The sequence below is a fragment of the Macrotis lagotis genome, chromosome X (assembly GCF_037893015.1).
Source record: "Macrotis lagotis isolate mMagLag1 chromosome X, bilby.v1.9.chrom.fasta, whole genome shotgun sequence".
NCBI classification, from domain to species: Eukaryota; Metazoa; Chordata; class Mammalia; order Peramelemorphia; family Peramelidae; genus Macrotis; species Macrotis lagotis.
The window spans coordinates 168,445,658-168,460,763 of record NC_133666.1 but is presented as its reverse complement, the minus strand read 5'-3'; the positions used below and the strand labels follow the sequence as shown (position 1 = coordinate 168,460,763).

Sequence of the window (15,106 nt, the reverse complement as noted above, 5' to 3'; positions counted from 1 at the left end):
CCTTTCTCTCTGGCCCTCCGTCTCGGCTCTCCCTCCCTCTCCCTCCCTGGTGCCTCGTTCCCACTCGCCGCACCCCCAGGACGGGGGCTTTGCTGAGGGGTGACCAGGTCCTCAGCCTGTCAGTCTGCCGCGAGCCCGCCCCTCTCCACCCTCGGAGCGCCCCGGCCGCCCCAGTGGGAGTGGATCGAGGGGTGGTCTCGGCCGCCACGGTGGTGGGCTGCCTCTTTTTTTTTTTTTTGAACGGAAGAAATCCTGCTGAAAGGAAAGGAGGAGGAGGAAGAAGAGGAAGAAGAGGAGGAGGAGGAGGAGGAGGGGAGGGGAGGGCGGGGGAAGGACTGTTGACGTTTCTTAAATGGATGGGAGACGGACGGGCCGTTCCCCTCGGAACACCCACCCCTGCCCAGCCGGGCTTTGTGCCTCCTAGGACGGGCCTGAGACCGACGGAGCCGCGGAGAGAGGAGAGAGGTGAGGCGCGGGGCCGGGGTGCTGCCGGCGCTGGTGCGGCGGGAGCGGGGCGCCCGGGGGGCGTGCGTGGTGGGTGCCGTGTCGCGGGGCGCTGCGGCGGTGGGCGTGTGGTGGCAGGGGGCGCGTGGAGAGGAGTCTGCGTGTCTGTGTGCCCCGGGGGCGGGGGCGGGGGGCGCCGAGGGGCGCGCGTGTGTGTGTGCGCGCGTGTGCGGAGGCGGCTGCGGGGTCGGCGCGGCTCCCCGGGGCGCCCCCGTCTCCCGCTGGCGCGGGGCAGGGGGCGGGGGGCGGGGGGGCGGGGGGCTGGCACCTCGCGCCGGCCGGCGCCTCCCCCTCCCGCAGCCGCGGTGGGGAGGAATCGGCCTTTTCCCGACTCCCGCGAAGCCCGCGGCCCCGGAGCCCTCCGCGATGGCGCCCCCCCCGCGGCGGCCCCTTCCCCGGCCGCAGCCCGGGCTGTGACCCCCGTAGTGGAGGGGGGCCGGGCGAGCGGAACAAGATGGACGGGAGGCGGCCCAGGCCGCGAGCCCGGGCCCGGGCTGGGGAGAGGCGGGAGGGGACGGCCCGGCCCGGGCGCCGCTCGGTGCGAAGCCTCCGGCTGAGGCGGGAGAAAGCCATGATGTTCTGAATGGATCTTCGTGTCTTTTTTGGAAGCTTCGGGAAGCAGAGGGGGTGAAGGGAGGGGGCGGGAAGGAAGGAAGGAGAGCAAGCGGAGAGGTCCGCGCCTTCCCGATTGTTTTCCACAATGTCGTTTGCATTTCTATGGTAAAAAGCAGCCACAGAGTGGTGCAGGCCCGCGGCGGCCGGAGCACATTTGTGGAAAGAGGGAGACGAATTTGATGCTGCGCTTCCTGCCCTCCGGGCTCTTAGAGTCCAGGAATGGAGATAAGACAGATAGAGAGCTGTTCCAGCCAGGCTGGCCAGGTTAGGGCGAGCTGTTGTTTCCGGAGACGTTTTTTAGAAGATTCTCCCAATCCTCCTGCACTCCCCGACCCTTAAAGTCAAGGGTTTTAAGTCATACGTCACACACACACACACACACACACACACACACACACACACACACACACCCCTTGGATTCACATCCTAGACTCAGAAACTGAGCACAGTGGCCCTTTACATTCGTCCCCACAGACAGCATCCTTTCCATACTACTCAGTAGCACCTGACTTTTTAAGTACCCTACACAGGCTCCAAAACAAGCTCCTTGTCATCTCTCTCCTCTCCACCTCTCTCTCTCTCTCTCTCTCTCTCTCTCTCTCTCTCTCTCTCTCTCTCTCTCTCTCCTCTCCACCTCCCTCTCTCTTTTTCTACCATCTGTGTATAGAAATCTCAAAGGTTATGCATCTGTTTACAATACATTTTCTTTGCTCCGACTGAGCTTTTGGGACCTCTCAGATGTCATAGGAAAATTACTTTTTAAAATAATTTGGCGTATTATTCTTTTCAGGGGGGGATAATTAGGGGCCTGGTCTGGTTGTATTTGTGCCTTTTTTTTTTTTACTCCCCTCCCTCCTTTGTTTTCATTCATATTTGCAAGTTTCTGTGCAAACAAGTGCAGTCCTAGAGCAACCTTCTTCCTTTCTTGCTGCCTTTGGAGGGAGGATGGCTGGATGACTGTGGGTGGGCTTTTCTAGTTACAAAGGGTGGGACAGCCTTCGAAGAGGAGGAGAAAAGGCCCATCATGCAGAGCTCACTAGGCAGTTTCTGGGAATAGATATGCTTGACTGACAGTCTGGAAATGCAGTCACCTGCAGCACCCACAGGATGTAAGAGGAGGGGGCTTTAATACCAGCATCATTTCACCCTCTATAGGAAAGGGCTTATTTGGAAATAATAGCCAGATCAGACTGCAATTCCTGGGAGCTAGAACATAGGGCATCAAAGAGATAAAGGTTTCACAAGGTTGGGGCAAAGGCTGGGAAGGGGGGAGCACAGAAGGTTTCTGGTATCAGAGCAAACAAACCATGTAACCAAGTCATTTCTCCTTTCTTGTACCTCAATTTACTTCTTTATAAATGGAGGGAGTGGTATAAGTAGGAGGGGTTAGGCCAAGTACTACAGAATTTCAGAAGATCCATGATTGTAATGATGCTTGTTGATAAAGGACTTGGTTTTATTTGCTGACATTTTTTTAACCCCTCCATTATCATTCATAGTGAAAATTTTCATTGAGTACCCATCAATGTGAGTAGGTCCTAAACCAATGTAGATTATAACCTCTACTTTGCCTCAAGGAACAGTTAAATAGGTTATTTTTTTGGTGAGGAACTTCTCTGAACTTGTTCTCAAAGAAATACAGTTCAGCATCTTCCAGAGCTGCAGAACCTTCTAGAACCCAGGATCACCTTCTTGCCACAAGTGAAACAAAGAAATAGATTTTCAGTGGAGAATCCTATAGTTTACTTCCCTATGATTCAATGTTCATTAAACAAATTCTTATTTTGTATTAACCATTGTACTAGGCACTGGGAGAGATACAAGGGAAGTATATAATTAAGTCTCTGCCCTCAAGGAACTTAGAATTTGATTGAGAAGAGGAGAAACAACAGGAAACCGAATAGCTGGAGATAAATTTATCATCTTATAGGTCCCTAGAAGTCATCTAGTTAGTTCCACTGCCCTATACTCCCATTTTACAGAGGAAGAAACTTGGTTCTAGAGAGGTAGAGTGGTCACTCAATGAGTAAATGATTGGTCTGGCCTTTGAATTCAGGACCTTCTGACTCTTTCCACAGGTTTGTGCTGTTCTGGGAGCCAAATTAAATTGTTGGGTGGAAACTCAGCTCTACAGGAGTACAAGGAAGACAGAGCTCATGGTCAAATGAAAAGGATTTTCATGGAGGAGTTGGAAAGCTCAAGAAATTGATAGGAGAGGGGTGCAAAGGATAGTTCAAGTAGAGAAAAGAGCAAGCGCAAGGACTTAGAAGCATAAATGAACCTGGCCTTCAACAGAAGAGATAATGGTCATGCTAGAACATAGGAAAGCTCTTGCAGGAATAGTAGTGGGAGATTCATTTGGATAGGTGAGGTAAGGCCAGGCTTAAAATGATTATTTCTCTGGATTTAACCATACCTAATCTGGAATGTGTCATTCCCTATCTCTGGAAGCTTTCATAGCTCCTCAGAATTCTTGGGGTTACAGCCTACCTCTTCAGGCTTATTGCACATAGCTCTCCTTCACATAAACCCATTCTGGTTAAACTGCTGGGCTTGCTCTTTCATTTCCCTGAGCCCTTTTACAATCTATCTTCATTCCAGAAACACTTTCCTTTCTCACTTCCATCTCTTCACCTCCTAGCTTCCTTTGAGGCTGAGCTCAGGCCTCTTTCCTTCAAGCATTATTTTCCTGATTTCCTCAGTTGGTAGTGCCTCCTCTGAAATCACTTTATTTTATTTTGTATCTCTCTTATATTTACTTATCTCTACAATGTTGCATCCCTCTCTACCTCCCCCCCCCCCCCCCATCAGAATGTAAACCCTTTGAGGACGGGATTGTGTCACTTTGGAATTTATATGCCCTGCTCCCTGAAGATTATAAATGCTTCAAAATGTTTATTGACTGGTTGAATCTTACCCCCTACACACACACACACACACACACACACACACACACACACACACACACACAAACATTCTTACTCATTCATACTCACATACAGTCATGCACACACATATACATATGCACATACATGTGCACATACATACACACATTTTCATATTCTTACTGCAAATAGCCATAGTCACAAATTCTTCTTACCTGGTGAATTTATAGGTATAAATTTGTCCACAAGATAGATCACAATAAGTTAGGAGACTAATATTTCCAGGTGAAATAAGCACTTTACATATTTAGCTTCATTCTCTGAAAAATCCTTAAAGCTCATCTGCATAATTTTCTGTGTAATAAGCAAGCAGCAGAAACCAGTGCCCTTTTTTGGACGGAGAAGATTGAGGAGTAGAGAAGGGAAAATTAAGGCTACATTGAATCAATGAGAGACTTGCACAGTCATTCATCAGAATTTTATTGGGCATTTATTATATACAAAGCACTGTGCTAGGTGCTTTAGGGAATACAAATCATAAGGCAAATCCCTACCCTCTAGCAGCTTACAGCCTCAAAGAGGTGATAAGACATATACAAATAATTATGGTACAGCAAGAGAGGTACAAAATTTGGGGGATGCATAAATCAGCTCTGACTTGTGAGGAAGTAGTAACTGGGCCTTAAGGACCAGGTAAGAATTGAATATTTGGAAAAGCAGGAAAGTACAACTTAGGCAAAAGGAGCAGAGAATCTCATACCTATTTACCAGCACCCATAGACAATTGCCACCACATCCCCAACACACACACAACACACACACACACACACACACACACACAGAGCACCTAGAGGAAACATTTATAATTGACCTAAAAGAAGGGCAGGACAAGGACAGGGAGACAAAAGGAGTAACAGTAGAAGGAAAAGCTGGAAAATGCAGTATCATAGAAACCAAGGGAAAAGAAAATTTTAAGAGAGGTGGTCAGCTGTGTCAAAAATTACAGAAAGGTCAAGGAGTTTGACAATTGGAAATTAAAATTTCCAATTGGAAACACGATTTGGAGGCACAGTACCCGGTGACCTTGGAGGAGCATTATCTGCACAGTAGTGGGGCATTTCTTTGATGTCAAGGAATTGAAAACTAAATGCTAAATGGATGCTCAAAAGCAAAAGAGTAATGGTTGAATTCTTTTGGAAATAGGCTGGTAGTTTGAGTGGATGATGTCTCAGTCAAGGAAAGATATAGGATCCAAGCCTCTAGACTTCTAGGCTAGTCCATTGTATCTTCTGGTACCCTTTAAAGCAGTAGATGAGGTTTAGATACAATTTCATTTTGTCTAGTTCCCTGGTATGGGCTGTCTCTAAAACAGTTGACTTTGGGGAAGAGATTTGAAGTGGGGGGGGGGGGAAGAAAGGAGATTGCTGGAGAGATATTGTCATTGTGGGAGAGTCAGAAAGATCATTGAACTCCTCCATTAGGCATTTATGTCCTCCATAGTTTGTCCCCAACCTACCTTTCCAACTTGATTATCCACTCATCCTCTAGAGGAGCCATCCATGTCAGCCAAATTGATTTTTATCACATATCCTAGACATATCTTGAATATTCCCAACACTGCTTTTGTTCATAGTTGGTGTTTTTTTAAATCTAGAATGATTTTTACTCTGCTTTCTACTTAACTAAACCCTAGCCATCCTCCAGCCCCCAAATATAGACTCCCCTACATCATGAAACCTCCCCTGACAAGCCCACATTCTCCAGATTCCTATAGTATTTTTCTATTTTTGATCCATTCATTTTACATATATCAAATACTGCCTCAGTTACTTTCCCAGGAATATTTTTCTCTTCCCAAGGAAAAGATAAGGGATAAGCATTTATATATTTCCTGCTAAGGACCAGGACTTTGTAAGCATTTCATTTGATTCTCCCAATAATCCTTCCTGCAAATTAGGTGCATTACTATCTCCATTTTGTAGTTGAGGAAATTGAGGCAAAGAGGGGTTAAATAACTTGTCCAGTAACTATTAACCATATAGTTATATTTAAATGAACATCATCTTAACTCCAGCACTTTTATACAAGCATCTTTTACCTATCCAACTAGTTTAGAAGTTTCTTGAAAACAGGGACTATATCTTAATTTAGTTAAATATTCAAAAACATATGCCTGGCAATCCACGAGGCACTTTGAGCAATATAAAAATGAATTCAATACAGTTCCGATCATCAAAAAGCTTATGGTCTAGTCTAGTAATTAAGCAAATGTACAAATGAATATAATAAAATTCAAAATATTGTATGAGTCATAAGAAATGCAAAAATTCTACTGAGGTCTGCTAGAGTGAAACAAACCACATCTAGTTGTTGAGATTGGGAAAGATTTGAAGAAGAAAGTATCATTTGCCTTTGCCAGTATGGGTAGAATTTTGAAGACTTAGATGAAGGAAAATATCGAAATAAGAAAGAATAGCATGAGCAAAAGTTATGGAGGCAAGAAAGCAACAAGATTGTGTTTAAGGAGCATGTCCAGTTTTGCCTTGAACTCTAGACTACTGTTTGAACTGTATTTTGTAGATAAGTCATTTGAAGGTTTTGAATGGATGAGTAATAGTACTTATAAAAAGTAGTTGGAAATACAGGAAGAGAAGACTAAAAGATGACTTTGAAGTCTGAGCTTGAGTGACTGACAAAATGGTGGTGACAGAGACAAAGAAGTCAGAAGGAGAAACAGTTTGGGAAGAAAGATGAATTGTGAAATCCTTCCCAGTCTTTAAAACTTAGCTCAATATCTCTCTTCTCTTTAATTTTCATTGATTCCCCCCAGGAGAAAATTATCTTTTTCCCTCCAATCTTGTAGAGCACTTTATGCCTCTTTAATGCTTTTAGTTTATTCTATTTTATAATATTATAGTTATATATTTGCTGTATGCGTAGCACTCCCTAATTTACACTAGTACTGGGAATTTGGGTCACCAGAGAGAAGTCATTACTAATATTTCTAGAGTTCTAAGGGTAACCTGTGAGTGACTATTCTAACTGTAACTTATAAGCCCCCACTAGTGTATTTCTGCTTAACAATCAGCCAGTAGACTCAATTCTTTAGCAAAGATATTGACTGAAATGTCATAACAAAAACTGTAGTTACAAAGTATTTCCCCCAAAAGGTATAATCTTCCTACAAATGCACATTGAGTCTGTACATTGAGGAGTGGATATGAACTTAAAGTACAGTGACAGTAAGGTATGCAGTTAGGGAACATGTGGCCACAGCAACTCACAACTCTAGAACTGCAGGGCCTTGATGTGCCTTCTTTCTCGGGAGAATCTTTGTAAATGTTGCTGCAGAATATGGTATTAGTGATGTCATGCCATTGTTCAACACTTGCTCATTACCAAGCAAGGGGCTGATTTCTTTTTTTTTTTTGCAAGGCAATGGGGTTAAGTGGCTCGCCCAAGGCCACACGGCTAGGTAATTATTAAGTGTCTGAGACCAGATTTGAACCCAGGTACCCCTGACTCCAGGGCCAATGCTTTATCCACTGCGCCACCTAGCCGCCCCCGCTGATTTCTTGCAGGGAATGGTGTCTTAGGTGACAGTTCAGTTTGCTGCTGGGCTGGTCAAATAGATTGCTTGGCTATTTTGCCAATCAGTGGTTTGGCTGCTGTCAAAATAGGCCCAGTAGTTTTGGGTTAGCTACTGCTGCTGCTGGATAGGCTGTAACAGGCAGATCATTCAACTGTTGAGCTTTTCTCCATCTCTGCTGGTCAGGTCAATCCACAGGACTCTCTGAGCTTGTTCTCTGATGGGCATCTAGTCTTTCACTACTGACTCTGTTAGATGGAATGCTACAGTACTCTTTGAGTTAGGGCAATGACCCTTAGTCTAGGGTTAGCAGAAGCATCTCCTTTTTTGTGCTTCCTTAGAATCTCAGCTGTGAAGTTTATCACTTCCAGGCAGGAGCCGGGAGAGAACAAAATTCTCCTATTCAACAATGCTTTCTGGTTCAGAGCAAGTTCCCCCAATAATGGTTTCCATACTTAAGGTCATCTGCCTTGATTCAGCTAGTAACACTTCCTAGACTCCTTCTGGGTTCTTATTCAGATGAAAATATATATATTCATTTTGTACCTTTCAGTTATGCCCATTGTTTTACTGGTCTCTTCATAAAATTAAACTATTTAAGCCTAGAAACTTTTCTAAGGTATGGATTGTTTCTTTTTTTTACCCCTTATGACTTTCAATTTTGCCATATCTCAGCAGGTTAGACTGTTGGATAGTTGTATAGCAAACAATCTAATAAGTATTTTATTAAATGCCAATTATGTTCAAAGCAGGATGCCAAATAATGAGACAAAATTAAAAAAAACTCTCTACCCTCAAGGAGTTTATAGTCTTTTTTGGATAAGTGAGGTTTATGTGTTTTTTATCCTTTATTCTCCCTCCCTTAGATTATAATCTCAATCTCTCTCTCTCTCTCTCTCTCTCTCTCTCTCTCTCTCTCTCTCTCTCTCTCAGTGGAACAGTAGGGTATCAAGGGTCTGAGGCCAAATTTCAGCTTAGGTCCTCCTGATTCAAGACCTAAATGCTCTATCCACTGTGCCATCTAGCTTCCTCCCCTTAGATTATAAACTCAATGAAGACAGGCACTGGTCTATTTCTTAATTATTTATTTGGGCCCTCCAAGTGCATTGTTTATAGTTGTATGAATGAATGAATTCTGTTTTGGACAGATTTATATCATCCATACTTCTTTGTGTTTCCTGCAGTATCTAGTGCAAGGTAAGGGTTTATTAAATATTCATTGATTGATTTTGTTGATTAATTGATTGTGATAGTTCCTGAGGGGAAAGTTCATTGGTGGAGAATCTCAGTTGCAGGATGTTGGGAGATTCAGTGGAGTCAAAAGGGGTAGATTGGTTTTTTTCCCACTTAGAAGTTGGTTTGTAAAAATCAGATTTTAAAGGGTAAGACTGAGTGAATCTCAACTCCTTGTCTTCCACCAGTCAATACACAACTATTTACTGAATCTACTAAATGCCACATTCTATCCTATGGTGGAAGGGCAGGACTAGGGGAATAGGGAGAGAGACACAATAGGAGGAGACGTAGCAACTGTCCTTGAGGAAAATACAATCTGACATGAGGAACACATATGAAACAATTAGAGAACAGTGCATGGCAGTATATAATTATGAGCGGAATTGTGTGACATAGATTCTAAGTGACACCAGAGTTCAGGGAAGGGAGTTTAGTGTGGGTTAGGTTAAAGAAAGATTCAAAGAGAGGTGACTTTAAAGGAACCCTGTGCCTGAGGTAGGACATCATATGAAATGTTTTCCTGGCTGGGGTTAAATCAACTTATCTCAATTCTACAGGGATGGAGAGATGGCATATATATTTTCCAACACAGAACCATTCAAAGGATGGCCCATGAGAACTCTCAGAATGAAAGATATTTTCTGGGGGAAGGAAATTCTTAATGGGGTATGGATGATGCCAAACAGGACCTGGGTGACAGTGATTTCAGTTCCTTTACCTCCTGTTGTGATTAGATTTAGGGATTCCTTGATTTCTGAAGTGCTAGCCTAAATTCTGCATTCTTTTTAAATTTTTTTAATAGAGGATAGATATGGCTGTTGAACAGTTATTGGGGAGGGGTGGGGTAAGAAAGGCTTAGAAGAAGCTATAGAAGGATTACACAAATTTACAAGAATAGGTAAGGGATTGGATAACAGAATCAGAATTCAGTAAGATCTTGACAGATTGATAGACTGAGACTAAGGGAATGAAATTAATAGGAATACATTTAAAGTCATGCACTTTAATTTTTAAAAATCAACTAATATGCAAGTACAGGATGAATGAAATCTGAATTTGAATGAAATGAAATCTGATGAAAAAGACCTCAGAATTTGAGTTGATTGAAAACTCAATATGAATTAATATTGACTGATAAAAAGTTAATATAAACTGGGGAAACATTAATAGAAGTAGAACTCTGAAATAAAAGGTCAGAATCCTACTGACTTCTATGATAGTCAGAATACTGTTTTCTCTTTTGCCTGTATCATATTTTTAAAAAAGACATCGACAAACTCTAACCCTATTTGAGGTCCTCAACACCTCTTGTTTTGAACAAGAGCTTTCTAATTGATCTGTTTCCAATCTCCTCAGTCTCCAACCTATATTGATACCAAAATTGTTTTTCTAAAGAATAGGCAAGATTATTCTATTTCACTTGACTACTCAAAAATTATTGGTAGCTCCTATTGCCTCTAGCACGAAATACAAATTCCTCTGTTTATCATCTAAAATTCTTCACACACTTACATGAACTGATGCAAAGTGAAATGAGTAGAAAGAGAAGAACATTGTACATAGTAATATTAATATTGTACAATGATCAACTATGGTGACTTAGCTATTCTCGTCAATACAGTGATCTAAAGGACTTATGATGAAAAATGCAGATTGAAGCATTCTTTTTTAAAATTTTATTATTCTTGAGCCTTTTTTTTCCTTTTACAACATGGCTAATGATGAAATGTTTTGCATGACTGTTCACATGTCATCTATATCCAATTGCTTTCTTTCTCTGGATGGGGGAAGAGAGGGAAGAAGGAAGAAAATTTGGAACTCAAAATTTTTAAAAAACAAATGTTAAAAAAATTTATATGTAATTGAGAAAAGATAAAAATAAACAACACATGTATTTTAACAAATGACATGCCCATGGGTAGCAGTGACTCTAATGAGGTAACCAAATCTTTAGAGAAAGTGAAAAAGGCATAATAATTGAAGTTCTTCACAGTCTGCCTCTAGCCTATCTTTTCAAACTTTTCATGTTACCTTCTTTCAAATACTTTATCTCAACAAAACTGTCTACTTGTTCTCTGAACTGGAATGCCTGGAATGCACTGCCTGTTCATTTTCACCTCCTAGAATTCATAGCATCTTTCACCTCCTATAGAAAGCCTTTTCTGATCTCTTTGATTCCTCCTTCTCTCTAATTATCTTGTACTTACTTCTTTGTAAGTATTGTATCATGCTCCCCTCAACCTGTGGTGGGGGACCCCCACCCCAAAACCCAAGTTCCTTAAATGCTTTGTCTTTGTTTTGGGGTTATTTGATGAGGGAGTACATAATCTATATGACTCCAAAGGAATAGGACGAGGATTAATGGATGGATATTAAAGGGAGACAAATTTTTTTTTCTCAGATAAGAACTTTCTAACAATTAGAGCTGTCCAACAGTTGAATGAGTTGACCTTTGAAATAATGAGTTTTCCATCACTGGAAATGTTCAAGCAAAAGCTAGATGAGCACATGTCAGAGGTGTCATAGAAGTCTTTCCAGCATGACATAGGAAGTTTAGCTTAGATGATCTCTTCCATCTCAAAGATTCTATCCTTTTATGAATGGTCACTGAATCAAGTGAGAATTCCTATAGGTAGACCATTTTGTGATTTGGATGAGAAGAATCTTGGCAACTATGAAGTAGGAGGTTAGGTTAAAGTTACTAATGGCATGAAAGAATGTATAGAACAAAAGGCACAAAGGTGTGGGAGTAAGGGATTGAATTGACCCTTACCTGACTGGGGTTCCCATGAACTGGAGAGTTAAAGAACACAAGAGAAATTAAAATAATGGAATCTTGGAAATAATGACTAGTAATGTATCCAGGATCTGTCATTTTGAAAACTCACCTTTCCTGGTCATGCATGTAATATGGTAAAATAGAAAAAAAACATTCAACTTAGAAGTCAGATGACCTGGATTCTAGCCCTAGTTCAGTGGCAGGTCAGTGTGTGAAAGACAAATCAATCACTTCCCTGAGCCTCATTTTCCTTTTCTGCAAAATGGTGATAATATTTGCACTAACCTCATTAGCTTTGTTATGAGAATCAAATGAGGCAATATATGAACATGTTTTGTAAATACAAGTATATATGTAATTTATCATATACATTTTATTTCTTTATTAAGTATTAACTACATTTTATTATATATTTGCTAATGTAAAATGTTTAATATAAATCAGCATTGCTACAATAGAAATTATTTTATTAAATTAACTAGGATTACAATGATCTTTTTTTTTTTTTTGGATTAAAGAAAGAGGCTTCCAGAAAAGGGAAAATCTAAAAAGAATTAACCAAATTCTGTTGGTCATTCCTAGAAAAGAAGTTTCCACTGTGTTCTAGTCCAAAAATGAAGAAAGTTGGATAGCATAGCATACTGGGCCTTGTGTTTTTTATTCCTACACCTTGGATTTCAAAATGAAAGAGGAGTCCATTAGATACAACCACTGTGGCTGCCCCAGCATTAATGAGAATATCAAGCATGATCCTTACCTATACACAGGAGTCTAACTCTATTCCCTTTGGGCTCTTGACCTATGTAAAATAAGCAGGAAGGAGAAAGGCAGGGCCTAGGAAGAAAGAAAGCATTTTTTTTTATAAAAGGAGGGGTCAAGAGATGAATCAGTTTATTATCTCTTTGAGATGAGCACAGAAAAATCTATGCTGAAGGCATGAAATAGCAATAAAAATGGAATTTTTGCCAAAGCAAAATTAATCGAGTGAATCTCACTCTTGAAGCCTAAACTCTGAGCTATGGCTTATGAGTACAATATGAACAGGAATAGCCCCTTCCTGGCTTTACTCCCCCAGAGTGATGCCTGTCCCCTATCCCTGAGCACAGGCTAATTAAACAAAGACAAATAAGGGCTTTGAGGATTATGCAGTCACTTCAGTGGTGACCTCTATCCACTGTCTTCCCCTAGCTCAATTAAGGAGCTCTCAACTTCAGCTTCCTACATTTAGCATTCACCCAAACCAAAAAGACCCATAGCTGGAGGCAAAAAGTCCTATAACAAAATATAGCCACTTTGGATCCCCAGGGAAAATCAGGATTTATGGAAAGTTTGTGCTTCTATGTGAATTTCTGTACCTCTATAGAGTAGAGTCCATGAAGGCCTTAGGTTGCAGGATAGCATCTTAGAATCTCAGAGATGGAAGGGACTCCAGAGGCCATCACTCCAACATTTACCTCTATAATATATCATAAAGGGTCCATCCTCCAGGGATGAATATCCAACTACTCCCTGAGACAGCCCATTCCACATTTGGACGTTCTACTTCTTAGTAAGGTTTTCCTTATATCAAGCATGAAAAATGACTCCGTGCAACTTTTATCCACTGTTTCTAGTTCTGCCTCCAGGGCAAAACAGAATAGATCTAATCCATCTTCCACAAGACAGCCCTTCAAATACTTGAAGACAGCTCTTTTGTCTGTCCCCCCCTGAGTCTTCTCTTCTTCAGGTTAAACAGCTCCAGTCCCTACTTTCAAACCTTGTACACCATAGTATCCCATTTCTTCATTATCTTGGTCTTCTTCTAGATGAGTTCCAGTTTGTCGTGTCCTTCCTAAAATGGAGTACTCAGGACTAAACCCAGGACTTTAGATCTGGTCTAAGGCAAATTGAGTACAGAAAGGTGATCACTTCTCTTTCTGGACACAGTTCATGTTTCCCAGGATCATATGGAAATAATATTTGTCCTTCATTCTTGAAGAAGACCATGACATTAGGGAGGTGGTACCATGATGAGCACATGAACTGGATTTGAGTGAGGGGTGTTGTGCTAAATCACCAGCCTTACTTTCTCCTCCAGAGTCATCTGGGTCCAGTGACCAGATTTGCATAGGACAACTGGAGATGGCCCTGGAAGTGAGGCATTCAATGTGAAGTGACTTGCCCAAGGTATACAGCTAGTAAGAGTTGTGTCTGTGACTGAATTCAAACTCCTGTCTTTCTGACTCCAAGGCCAGTGCTCTATCCACTATGCCACCTCATTGCCCCCACACAGAAAAGCAAGATAGCAAAGAGCAGTGGTTCTCAAACTTTTTGGACACAGGATCCCTAAATAAAGAGCTTTCATTTTTGTGGGTAACATTGGTTAATACTGTATTAGAAATAAAAATAAAAATACTAAAAGAATGTTGACTTTGTGGACTCCTGAAAAGGACCTTAGGCCACATTTTTTTTTTTAGATTTTTTTGCAAGGCAAATGGGGTTAAATGGCTTGCCCAAGGCTACACAGCTAGGTAATTATTAAGTGTCTGAGACCGGATTTGAACCCAGGTACTCCTGACTCCAAGGCTGGTGCTTTATCCACTGCCCCACCTAGCTGCCCCACTTAGGCCACTTTTTGAAAATGACTGATGAAATAGCTAGATAGCTACCCTCAGCTACAGGAAGCATTGGGTTCAAGTTTTGTATGACCTATACAAAACTTAACCTTCCTCTGTGTTCCAGGAAGTCTATTCTCTAAGTTTATAAGATGTAGATCAGATGCCAAGTCTGCACTGGGAGATGGCATTCAACCCATGAAGTTCCTTATGCTCATGAAGTCAGAGCTTTGGTCCCCCCATTCCAAATCACATTAGCTTTTATGACTGCCATGCCATACTGTTGTCTGTTTTTTAATTGATTTTATCCTATGAAACTAATATTTGTATCCCTGGTGTTGAGCACAGTAGGCCATTTAGTAGGCACTTATGTTTATTGACCCACTGCTGACAAAACTCCCCAGTCTTTGATTTTTATTTTTTCTTGCATGAACTATCCAAGCTTCTTTCCCATCTTGTTCTTTGGCAATGAATTTTTTTGAACTCAGGTGTTGGACTTTATTCCCATCAGATTTCTTGAGGAGGCATTGTGGTATTGTGAAGTGGGGGGGAAATGGATTTGGAGTCAAAAGACTTGGATATAACACCCAGCTTTGTCACTTACTCTATATGTGTGACTTTGGGCCAGACACTTAACCTGAGGCATATAGCCATCAAAGTGGATAGCGCCTAGAGTCAGGAAGACTTACCTTCAAAGCCAGCCTCAGACACACTAACTGTGTTTCCCTGGTCACATAATCTCTGTGCCTTGATTTTCTCATCAAAAAAAAAAAATGGGGATAATAATAGCACCTACTGGAGCAGCTAGGTGGTGTAATGGATAGAGCACTCACCCTGGAGTCAGGAGGACCTGAGTTCAAATTTGACCTCAGACACTTAATAATTACCTAGCTGTGTGACCTTC

General features: G+C 41.7%; 1 protein-coding gene across 5 annotated transcripts in view; it reads left to right on the top strand.

The window, feature by feature from the left end:
* Positions 1–334: 334 nt before the first annotated feature.
* RAI1 (retinoic acid induced 1) overlaps positions 335–15,106 on the top strand; it is a 294,145-nt gene continuing 279,373 nt past the window's right edge. For all 5 annotated transcript variants that reach the window (XM_074208585.1, XM_074208584.1, XM_074208582.1 and 2 more), the window contains exon 1: positions 335–465. The gene's annotated coding sequence lies outside the window, so the exon portion shown is untranslated. The remainder of the gene's footprint in view (positions 466–15,106) is intronic.